Genomic DNA, 12,707 nt, shown 5'->3' on the forward strand with positions numbered 1-12,707 from the left:
TTCTGTGAATGGTTTTTAAAGCAAACTGCCACTTCATGTGTGGACACCTTTGTACACGTTAGACGATTTCTAGTTGACATAGTTGTTTTAAAGACTTTTCATCTTGACTTCTTCAACATAGTTACCAAAGTTAGAATAAAGATGATCATGATTGACTCGAAGTTGATTTTAATGATTAAAAAAATTTAAAATGTTTATGTCTTGAAAACATTTTTCTATTAAAACATAATTATACTCGTATACTACTTTTTATGTTTGTATTATTACGTTAATTATTAAAAATTAATGTTATTGAACAGTAATTGCATGAAGTTACATGATATTTTTTCAGTGTAATTACTAATGTTACAATTATAAGTAAATTTGAAAAACAAAAAACAAAAAAAACAAGATGTGTATATGAAACACTGATGTCTTTGTATTGCAAATTATTATTATAGCGAAGGTTAAACTTTCTCAAAATAATGCAAATCAAATATGTTGGTACCCAAAGTAGATTCTTGTCCCGAGGGATATACCTGTGAAATATGAAAGTTCTAGCAGCAACCATTGAAAAGATATGGAAAAGGTTAAAGTTTCTCAAAAGTAAGTCAAACATCAAGGTCAAATGATAAAAATTAATGGTGCCCAAGGAAAGGCTTTCTCACAAGAAATACACATGTGAAATATGAAAGCCCTAGCACCAACTATTCGAAAGATATAGCCAAGGTTTAAGTTTTTCAAAAGTAGGTCAAACTCCAAGGTCAAAGGATCAAAATTGTTGGTATCCAAAGAAAGATCTTGTCACAAGGATTACATATGGGAAGTATGAAAGCCCTAGCACCAGCTGCTCAAAAGTAATGGTTAAGGTAAGGGTTTTCCAAAAGTAGGTCAAACTCCTAGGTCAAGGACAATGGGTCAAAGTTGTTGGTATCCAAAGAAAGGTCTTGTCACAAGAGTTATACATGTGAAGTATGAAAGCCCTAGCACCAACTGTTCAAAAGTTATGGCTAAGGTCAAAGGTTTTCAAAAGTAGGTCAAACTCCTAGGTGAAGGTCAAAGTGTCAAAGTTGTTGTTTTCAAAAGGAAGGTCTTGTCACAAGGATTACACATGTGAAGTATGAAAGTCTTAGCGCCAACTGTTCAAAAGTTATGGCCAAGGTTAAAGTTGGGTAAGATTTTGTAAAACTGGGTCAAACTCCAAGGTCAAAAGGTCAATTATGATGGTACCCAAAGAAAGGTCTCGTCACAAGGAATACCCATGTGAAACGTGAAAGCTTTATATGTATGTATCTTTTGTTTACATTGAAAGTTTATCTTGTTAACACTAAAGTACATGTGTATCACTTAGTGTAAAACGTTTGCACTCTGGTTTGTAAGGTTGTAGTAAACCGCTAAAAATGTACTTATTAACAACCATGGTCTCTTAATTCAAATGTCAGATTTAAAAAAAAAAGAAAATTACATTATTGGTACACATTTCTCCACCAATCTTGAAAATCATAGCTGCAACTTGGGGATTTTCCCTTGTTTAATTACAGTTTTTTGGCTGAAAAAGTTTTAGGTTGATCTATGTAATTAGTTGACCATTCAGCCACAGGAGCCTTAAAAGAAGAAGCCCATAAGCCACAATACTCACCTAAGTCACATTGACTATGCCATGCGTGGATCTAGAGGGGCTCGGGGGATCCCCCTGGATTTTGCAGTGTTATAAAAAGGATATACTGAAGCAAAGACAAATGACTTTGGACCCCCCCCCCTAGAAAACCTGGACCCACCACACCACCACGAAAGAGGTGTTTTCCACGTTTGGAAAGAGATTTTAGTTTTGTTTTGTTTTTTTGTTTTTTTGTTTGTTTGTTTTTTTTTTTTTTCAAAAAAATTTTCTGGGATTAATAGGTTTGGGAAGGGAATTTGTTTTTTTTTCGTATTTTAACTTGGATGGACCCACCCCCCCCCCCTTCCCCGGAAAAATTTCTGGATCCGCGCCTGAATGCTGATCCTTCTAAAAATTTGAATATTTTTTTCTTATTTCCCATAAAAACTTTGACCCCATATTGTACCCCACAGCCCAAGGCAGGCCCGTAGCAATCTTTTAAAAGTGGAGGGGGTAACCTCTCAAAGCAAAAAAAGTCACTGAAAACAAGAAAATTCTATTTCGTAGGGGAGGGGGGAGCTTCTCTTATGTTTTGGTCCTAAATCTTTCTCTTCAAATCCTGGAATTTGCCAGTGCTGGACCTTACAGCAGCAAAAAGTGGGGGAGGGGCAACCAGCATCTTAATGAAAATTTACTATAGCAAAATACTATACTCAGATAAAAGTGGTGCCCCCCTTCCCGCCCCCATGCGCGTTCTACGGGCCTGCCAAGGGATTATGATTTTACCAAACTTGAATCCACACAACATTAGGATGCTTCAATATGATTAGCATAGCCTTGGTTTTCTGAGGAAGATTTTTAAAAGATATTTTCCTATGTACTCGCATTATGAAAAAAATGATCCCTGAGTTTATCCCCATACATAGGGTCAGTAATTCAAAAAAAAGCATAAAAATTACGAGTCTTTGGTCATTAAATAAATATGATTTAGTGTCGCCATGCTACTCTCCCAAGATTCAAGTTTTAATTTCCAATATAATTATTTTTTGTATTCAGAAATAAGAATTGATTTTAAAACTGGATTTTAAAAAGAAATGATAAGATTAAAAAAAAACAAGATAATAAAGGAAATTAACTTTTTTTTCAGGAATAAACATTGAGTGCAGTGGACGTGTTTGTAATATGTCATGTAAAGTAGTGCCGAGTAGAAAATAATTTGATGAAAAAATAAAAATGCTGATTTTCCCATAAACTTCTTATTTGAGGTGTTTTGTGTTTTAGATAAATTAAGATAGTCATTTTAGAGCCTACAAAATAGATAAGAACTACAGTGGTTAGACTGTTTACTTACATGTATATGAAAAAAGGTAGGGTACGGGACTTAATATCCTGAAATTCAATAAGCATTTGAGTGCATCTAACATAAACTGAATTCCAAAAATGCATTTTTCAGAAGTATAATGAAAACGTGAAATCCTATTAAATAACGAAAATCGCTTTTTCTCGAGACTGATAAACTCTAAATAAAATTCAAATAAATTCCGCATGAAAAAAGAATTCCCATCAGAAAAATTATGGATCATATTAGAGGAAATGAATGCCATTAATGAAGAAAAGCTTTCATATATCTACGACTCTTTATTTAGAAGCTTTGGACTTCAAAGAAGTGGAGAACCGACTCTCAAAGCTGTTGCCATCAGTTGTCTCGAATCACTCGTAGGTATGTCAGGAGAATTTCAGTGATTAGCGTAAATTGCACTTATATTGAATTCACCTAAATCTAGAATGGACATATTTTCTTGCCATGATATTCCACTGCTATAATTTATTCCCCCCTTTAAGCCCCTCACTCCCTCAAGGGGCTATGACTTAAAAAAATCTTAAATCAGTTACATGTATATGCAAATTGGTATGACTAATCATGGCCCTGTACATGTTGTTCCTGAGAAGAATATTTTTCAAGTTTTTTTTTAAGTTACATGAATTTCCAAGTACAACTTTGATCCCCTCTTGTGGCCCCACCTGCCTAAAAGAACGCTTTTACTGGGCATTGCTTTTTGAGAAGAATGGTTTTTTTTTTTAAGAAACTCGCCCTATTTTTGCATTTTAGCTCACTTAAGCGAATTTCAACTAAACTTACAATATAATAGCAGAATTGGGTGAAGGGGATTCAAGTTTGTTAATTTTATGTGAAGGACCACACCCTCTTTCAATAGGAGATAATTAAGATTAATGGGTGAAAATTTAATGGTATCTTAAAAATCTTCTTTTCAAGAACCACTGGACCAGAAAAGATGAAAATTATGTGAAGGCTTCATTACATAGTGTAGATTCAGTTCAAATCATGACCCCAGGGGGTAAGGTGGGGCCACAGTAGGAGATAAAAGTTTTTACGAAGGAATGTATAGAAAAAAAACTCTTCTTCTCAAGATAGGAAAGCCATGATTAGCTACGTATATTTGATTGGAAGTAATTTCATGTAGTGAAAATTCAGATAATAATATGTTCAAATCACGAGTCTCTTCGTCTTGATTATCTCCCCTTCATTTTAAAAAGAAAGATCCCCTTTACCCAAGGATGCTCTGTGCTTTGGTTGACTTTGGAACAGAGGTTCTGGAGAAGTCAACAGAGTGACTTTCATCAGAAAAGCTCATTTGAGCCCCTGCCCCAAGTGAGCTAAAACGTTCATATTTAAAACAGACATTGCGTATTCATGAGGCTTGGAGATGAAGCTGATACATATTTCTTGGTGTTTTACGGAATCTCACCGACAATAATGATAAAACATTAATGTACTTGAAAAAGAATTTATTGATAAATTTTTCATAAATGTGTTCGTTATAGTTTAATCGGACAGTAAGTTTAGATGAAAGCAATAATATCATTATGAACATATAAATATGTTTTAAAAATACAAAGAAATATGTGCGGGGAAATCGGGAAAAACAAATTGATAAGATACGGGGTAATTGTAAATAAATTTTAATTTTAAAATGCTGCTAATTATCTGACAGGTATAACTTCTCAAAAAGTAAATGACTATGTGTTTATCGAACTTTCTGACAGTATAGAAATAGTGTGGATCTGTTTAGACGTTGTGACAATTATAGATTTTGTAACATTCCAGGGTAGCTAACGGTCTGTGATAATGTCTTCCTAGGGTCAAGAATCTCCTCAGCTTATTTAAAGTTGAAACCAACTTTGAATCCTGCATTGCAAAAGCAGTCTGCCTGGGTCCTTCATCGCCAAAAAAGTAAGTAATATTGGTAATGCTGTCTTAAGTACCACAAGGTAAATTCAAAATACAGAATATAAATAACGCTCAGGGGTCTGTTTTACAAAAGAACTTAAGACTAAGGCCAAAAAATTTGATTGATTGTAAAATCTTACAAAACCGATGTTTCTGTGAAAAATTGCTTGCATAAAAATACCCTTCCTAATTTTTTTTAAAAAGATTAAAACAATTTTCAAATAAATGTTAAAAAAAGTTATTCGCATAATCGCATAATATTATTTTGGTCTTAGTGGTACATGTAAGTTGGGTCCAGGTTCTAATACTATAAATTGAGAACAGATTCTAAAAAGGCAAAATTTCAAATCAATATAACTTTTGAAATAATTTTGTTAATGAAACAAATTTTGCAATATATATAAAAATATTTTACAAACATACAAATTTTTAAGCACATATATTTAAAAAAACTCAATTAAATTATTCAAATTCAAAACTTCTGTAGCCCATAATGTTAAATTAAAAATATCTGTATCATGCTATTAAAATTTCTGCTGGCCAGATATTTACAAAATTCTAATAAACATTGAACGTTGAAAGGCACTGGAAATCAGAAACATTTTTTTAATCCTCTATAAACACATTCATATTAGCCCTGTCACGGCGCAAGAATACACAATAGGAACTCATACAATTTATATACACTTCCAATTACATCATAAAATTCAATAATAATAAGATTATATTAAACTATAATATATACATTTGTATATAAACATACAGAGAGCAAATATCTTCATACCTGCACTGTAAAAAATGTGTTTACAATTCAAACACTTTTCTAAACACTTTCTTGTCACCTCCTTTTTTATATGTTTAATTCCTAAACATGTAAAATTTCTAAACATGTCTTAGAAAGTGTTTAGAATTTAAACACTTGTGTGCTTAGAAATTAAACATATCTAAACACATAAACACAAGCGTTTAAATTCTAAACACATAACAGGAGAAGTGTTTAAATTCTAAACACATAACAGCAGAAGTGTTTAATATCTAAACACATCATAAGTATAATTTGTACCTGCAGAAAAACAAAACACTCTCGTAAATTTAGGCACAAAGGTATATATTTTTTTCAATGCGCATAAGTGTCAGAATTTTCAAAATACATATCAAAATATATATTTAATTATTTTCAATAAAGCCACTGAACGTTTGGATATGTATTTAATTATACAATACAATGGACACTGTGCCATGTACGTACATGTACTTAATTTACACAAATAATGTAGGAGATAGAATTGAATAGATTTGATTAGTCTCAACAATTCACTCAGAATGACACATATTTTATAACCTACACATAGATAACAAACTTTTGATTTTCAAAATTATTAAGAAAAAAAGTATTAAGCTGACAATTTAATATCAAAACTTCATTGAATATTTCCAGAAGACTTTATTAAAGAATTTTTAAATTAAAAATACAAAATGTATATTTATATATATTTATTATAAACATTTATATTTGAATCGGCTGCAGAGTTTTCCTCATGTCAATCGCAAAAATATCAAATTTTATTAACTTTCAGCAAGTCCCAAAGCACCACATATTATAATCTATATCCCATCAACAACTGCCAGAAAGTAATCCATTTCGAATGCACGAGGATAATTGTAAACACTGTCGAATTAACTCAGTAGTCTTCACAAAATGAAGTTTCAAAGTGTTGATTATGGAACAACAAAATTGCACTTGAAGATGACACCAGGTACTCTGATACGTGCATTTTGAGTTCGATATGGACTACAGTACCTGTAGGAAAGAAACCCAGATTTTAGAAAAAGTACACTATCACTGATATTTTACATTTATTAACTTAGAAAAACAAAAATGTTTAAGTTTTAGTGAAATTATACTGATATAAATATATCTGTTTTTAATGACATTTAAAATTATTTCCTCTCCTGCCTATCTATGAACGAATTCAAGATATCCCAAGTCAACTTCATTTACGTTGCTCATCGAGGTTAATTAATGCAAAGAAAAAGAAAACAAACCTTTAATGTATTGCAGTAATAAGATGCCCTTTCACTATTTCGTCATGGTTATCCCTTGAATTGGGTTGTCATAACTCTCATTTATACATCACCTTAGCTTGTTGTGTTTTCTTTGTTTAGATAGCCGCTCAAATTAACGTTCAAATATATGTGTGTCATTTCCGGAAAGATAACTCTGCACTTCACAGTAAAATATGTTTAATTTCTAAACGCGTTTAGATATAAAACATGTTAAGACATAAGTGTTTAGTTGTTAAACACAATGCTAAACACGTTTAGATCTAAACATGTAATAGAAGTGTTTATTTCCTAAACACAATTTTTACAGTGTGTATATTTAAATTTCCAAATATTTTTCCATATGATTCTTTGCAAATTATAGAAAAAGTTCATGTTCTCATGAACTACCGTGGGATGATTAAGAATATTTCCATTGTGATGAGACTGAAGTCAAAAAATAGTGCAAACTTTTTTTTCAAAAATGATCGTTGAATGAAAAAATATGTGGCAAGTCATCAGAAAAATAATGTAAATATAAGATATGAATTTTAATTTTAGTGAATTCATGAGGTACAGGAACTACAACGCTTCACGCCTGCATATTTAGCGTTAGCGCTTCATGAAATATGCCGGCGTGAAATTCATCTCTTAAATGAAGTTTTTTGAAGGTCATGGGTCATTACGTGACCTAATCAAACGGCGGGGTAATATCTACATAAAAAAAGACTTACTCTACTTAGCAATATACCATGCTTTTCAGGTATAAAAATGCACAAAATACGCAAGTAAAATAATAATAATTTTATTTACATAATAAACGAGTATTTAATACATGAGGGATTGTACAGTTCTTGATCGATTTTACACAGAAAATAGAAAACTGCGCGTTGTAAGTTTCATGTCTCAAAGTTGACCCTTATTTTTCTTCTAGACCTCTGAATGCTATAATTTTTTTCCATTAAACTCATAATAAATTTGAAAATCTATTGGAAAATATCAATGTAATGCAATCACGCCACAAACAGCTGACAAACACTTCGGAAGTTCGGTAGGCACAAGTCCATCACCGAGAGCGTTGTCTTAACAATGTAAGCTGTCGCCAGTGTTTCCGTGTCAACATCATAATAAATATGCCTTACTGAAATCGTAGATTTTATGTTTCTGATCAATCTTTTTATACTTGATTTCAACTTAACTGGTCCGGACAAGTGTCTCCATCCACCCCTTTATTATCAAACATCGGACGTGTTTCTTGTGTTATTTTGAAATCAAATATGGGTTCTCATGAATACAAAAATTCCCAGACACCAATATGCTCACTTTAATTCATCACAAGTAGCCTTTCACAGAATATTCCCTTCAAAACAGAGTCCTTTGCCAGATGAATTTGAAGCCGAATTTGAAGCTGCATTTGAAACGCGATGGTGCGATAGTGATGATGCGACGACGATGGTACGATGACGATGAAGCGATATTCACTATCGCTCCATCGTGCTATCGCATCGTTTTCATCGCATTGTCGCATCATCGTCATCGCGCTTTCACACTATCGCTTCATCGTCATCGCGCCATCGCATTATCGCGACATCGATTCAGTCGATGCTCGATAATGCGATAGAGAACTACATGGCCCTATCCGGATTCCATAGAAAAATGTTTCAGTGACTTTTTTAAAAAGTGAATGTAAAGTTGAAAGCGCGGTGCGGAATTTGAAAGGTTGTGGCTTGTGTTGTTTCGGTATAATAAACAGATTATTGCATGCATGAATATTAATAATGTTCGGGAAATATGAAGATGTATTCAGCCAAGAAAATTCATAGTCGGGCGAAGCACTCGTAGAATATCATAAAATCTTCCTCACGATTATGCAATATTGGTACTTTTATGGACACTTGAGGTACACCTACACTTATTTAATCTTATCAAATACTGTGCTCGACTTGATAAGCTGTTTTTGTCGTAACAAATTCAAAACAAAAATGAAATAATAGAGCCATGTTCTAATTTTTGTTCTAAATTTTTAATGCATCAAGGTTTAGACATGTTCTAATTTTTGTTCTAATATTTTACACCCACGCGTGCGGGTAAAATCAAAAATTAAATATGACAGGTGATGTACTCTTACTACCTATAACATGTACGATAAACCGGTCAGATATATGTACGTGAAAGTAGTGACACCCTATCAAACTACTTTATGTATGAGGTTTACTTTTCCTCCTGAATCTAGCATTTCTTTATGGGATGGCAGCTTCGTTGTTAATATGTTGCCCTAATCGAATTCGAGCTACATATTGTAATATAGCTAGAACCTTAATTTTGTCCACGAATGCTCTTGCGATCTTAATGAAACTTCACAGAAATTATAATCACCAACTTTATACAGTAGTTGTGCTTTCCACATCTTAAACTTTCGGTAACAGCTACCATGAAAACAGACGAAATATCACGTGTATACAAACTCTTCTATTCCATTATTCTCAGTGACTGCCAAGCAAACCTTTGTACATGTAAGCTTTCTTGCAGCATCTCAAAGCCGTTTCTGTTAAAAAATGGGAAATTGTTTGGGGAAGTTAAAGGCTTTTTCTGTGGATAGAACTAATTAGTTTTCCCATAAAACTGTAGAAAAGTTGAGGTTTCGTGACCCTTGTGTTTGACACATATGAAACACTGTGCTTACTCCGCAGATATATATTTTGCGATATTATACAAAAAAAATTTGAGTCATTAAATTTACACCATTGGGGCCAGTTCGGGGTGACATATGCAATGATATCGATTGCTTGCAATAGCAAAGTTTCTAGTTTAACTTCTTTTCTATATATTCTAGTACTAAACTTGATTATCATGAATACGTACAATATCAAAACTATATATTTACATCATGATATATCTTTAATATTTACTCTGCCTTCTTTATTTATTTATTTATTTATTTATTTATTTATTTATTTATTTATTTGTTTGGTTTTTTTTTTTCATATTGAACATATTCAATAATACATATTAATAGCTTTCCTAATACATAAGACAACATCCCAATATCAGCCGACTGTGAGACAAGGATTACTTCATACCCTTTTTCAGACTTTAACAATCAAGAAAGATATTTTTTCATTTCTATAAAAAACTAAGTAAAATTAAATTCATTTATGAAACAAAAGAAATGAAAAATTCCCTGGGGCCGGGTTATATATACTTGGGTGGGTGGATGGGGATATGGGGTTCCTGTCCATAAGTATACCTGTGTGCTGAACATGCTCTTGGTTACTGAATCAGTTCGGGGACAGGCTCCATATGCAGGTAATAATGATTGGAATAGTTTCGGAAAATTGAAGATGGAAAACCTGAAGTAATCCACTTTTTCGATGCAGTTAAGTGCTTATATATGGAAATAAAATTACAGGAAAAATTACGGATCCAGATCCTGACGGTGATCCCTTTTTCTGGAGCGGATCCAGTAAAAGATGTTTTAAGCATCCGTTTATTGCAGGCCGGAGGACCGAGCTGTTCTATGTATATAAGTTTAAGTTTTGGTGTATGGGATTGAGGTGGGAGAAGTTATTCAGAATTAAAGGTTAACTATACATTAAAAAGATTATACATCAGAATGTTCTTTCCCTTTAAAAATTACAAGATACACAATTTATTTACTTCCATGAAGTACATCTTTAAAATTATATTTGTTTTTTAGAGGTGTAACGATACAGCAATACATTGATCGTATTGATCGCAAGGGCTCACGATACGTGTATCGTATCGCCATGTATGTATCGTGATAGAGTACAAGATAATTTCCATTGTTTTGTTTGAAACCTCTACATACAACCTAACAAATTTTAATGGCTGAAAAAAGGCAGCAAAGAAAAAATACAATGTCAAGACTATAAATCCACCTTTTATTAACTTTGGTCAGGGGTATCAAGATATACTTTTTATATTTTTATATAACTGTGGAAGGTTAGCAAAGAATAATATGTTAAGATAACAGTTAAATTGTTGACAGCTGTATCATGATATATGTTGTATCGCATGACTGTAAAGTGATATGTATCGTATCGTTAGGTAGCTTGTGATACTCAGGCCTAGTTTTTTTTTATATGTAATATACAAAGTTGCTTATCATTTACAACAGGTCCCTTTTTTTTTAGAACATTAAATCTTACTTATCGTATAAAAACATACGTTACACAGTTTGTGTTTTATATTCATTAAGTCGAATATATTTTTGATGATAGGTGATATGATAGGTGATACATGTATCTGATTCTAATTTATATTTTATGCAGCTAACAGTTACTTGAGGAAGTGATAAAGTATAAAACGTTATATCGTTTTGTTCGATTTTCATGCGATTAAAAGCTTTCCGTAAATCTTCTCGGCTATAGTCTTCATCATTCAGACGCATGCCTTTGTCACACAAATCGAAGCGGTTTGATGATGAAGACTAATTTTCATTGTTTATTTACTTTATTTCTCGGGTGATATTTGATGGCAACATCAATGTTTTTCTTGTGTTAAAATGTAGAAACCATCTCGGGAAAAATATGTCAGTTTACAAAGTTTTCTTATAGTAGATTATCGAATACTAATCGCATTACATTGGGAGCACATGTGTTGTTCTGACCATCCATTCTAGAAACAAATCGTTTTCCGTGGTAATATATAACAGCGGGAATAATCCGGGACAGCAAATTTGATCGTCATTATCAGATTTACGTACCAAAGTATCTTAATTTGCGTGTGCTCTTTTATTATGAAGACATACATGTATATCCCTAGTGGTGGATTAAGGGGTTGGGCTGCTTTGTATTTTTACTAGACTGTCCTTTTGAAATCTTTTTTCTCGGATTATTTAAAAAGTCAGCCATTAACACATAATATATGTCCTTACTGTAACTTTGAAATTAAATTTAATTCAAGCAAAAAATTACACAATAAAGAAATACAATTCGTTAAGTAAAATTTTAATCTTAAATCTCTTCATTTTTTTTTTTTAAATTTTAAACTTCAACTTAGAGTAAATTATGAATTAATTACTAAGTCTTGTTTACAACAATTGGTATAAATATTCCCCAATTTTTACCATAGTTTTTTAAAATAATATACAAAATATATACATGTATATTATGTTCAATATGATTTATAGACTTCTCTTATTTTGATAGGTAATATGCATTCGTTAATGAAGGTATCTCACTTTTAATTGCTGGGAGGGGAGATGTCTTTGTAAAGATTTTCTTTTAATTCTTTTAAAATTTTTTGTTAATTATAATCATAAATGCGGAAGCAATTTAGTTCCTATGGTGCAGGTCATAATTCTCTGATATCCAGTAATTGGTAATACATAAGATAATGATCGCTTCTAGTCATGCAGGTCAGATTCAGAAACTGGTCGAGTTATAGGGTTATGTAATTTTCAGACTCGGGATAAGGGACACAGTTTTACGTTAAACGCAAAAGACGCTAGAAGAATGATGTAAGTAACATATCTTTGTGTTTTGTGGGCTTTTAAAAACTTATTTGAATTTTGTTTACATTTATATTGTACAGTATGTAAACTTACTAAGATTTCTTTTACGGGAATCAGCTGGCAATCTCCGGAATTCTAAGCATGCTAAGTGTGAAGGATTTCTGATGGTGACTGTAATGGAAATCCACTTTGTCATGTACAGTAAAACTGTACTATATTTATATGTTTGTTTGTGGTGGTGGTGGGGGGGGGGGGGAGGGGGATATTACTTACATTCTTACATACAAATTGATATTTTCAGCCATTTAAATTAGAAAACATTTTATTTTTTCATTTAAAATAAAAAATGCAGATTTTAAATG

The sequence above is a fragment of the Saccostrea echinata genome, unplaced genomic scaffold, assembly GCF_033153115.1.
Source record: "Saccostrea echinata isolate AGI-Se365-2 ecotype Australia unplaced genomic scaffold, CSIRO_AGI_Sech_v1 ptg000025l, whole genome shotgun sequence".
Classification (NCBI taxonomy): domain Eukaryota; kingdom Metazoa; phylum Mollusca; class Bivalvia; order Ostreida; family Ostreidae; genus Saccostrea; species Saccostrea echinata.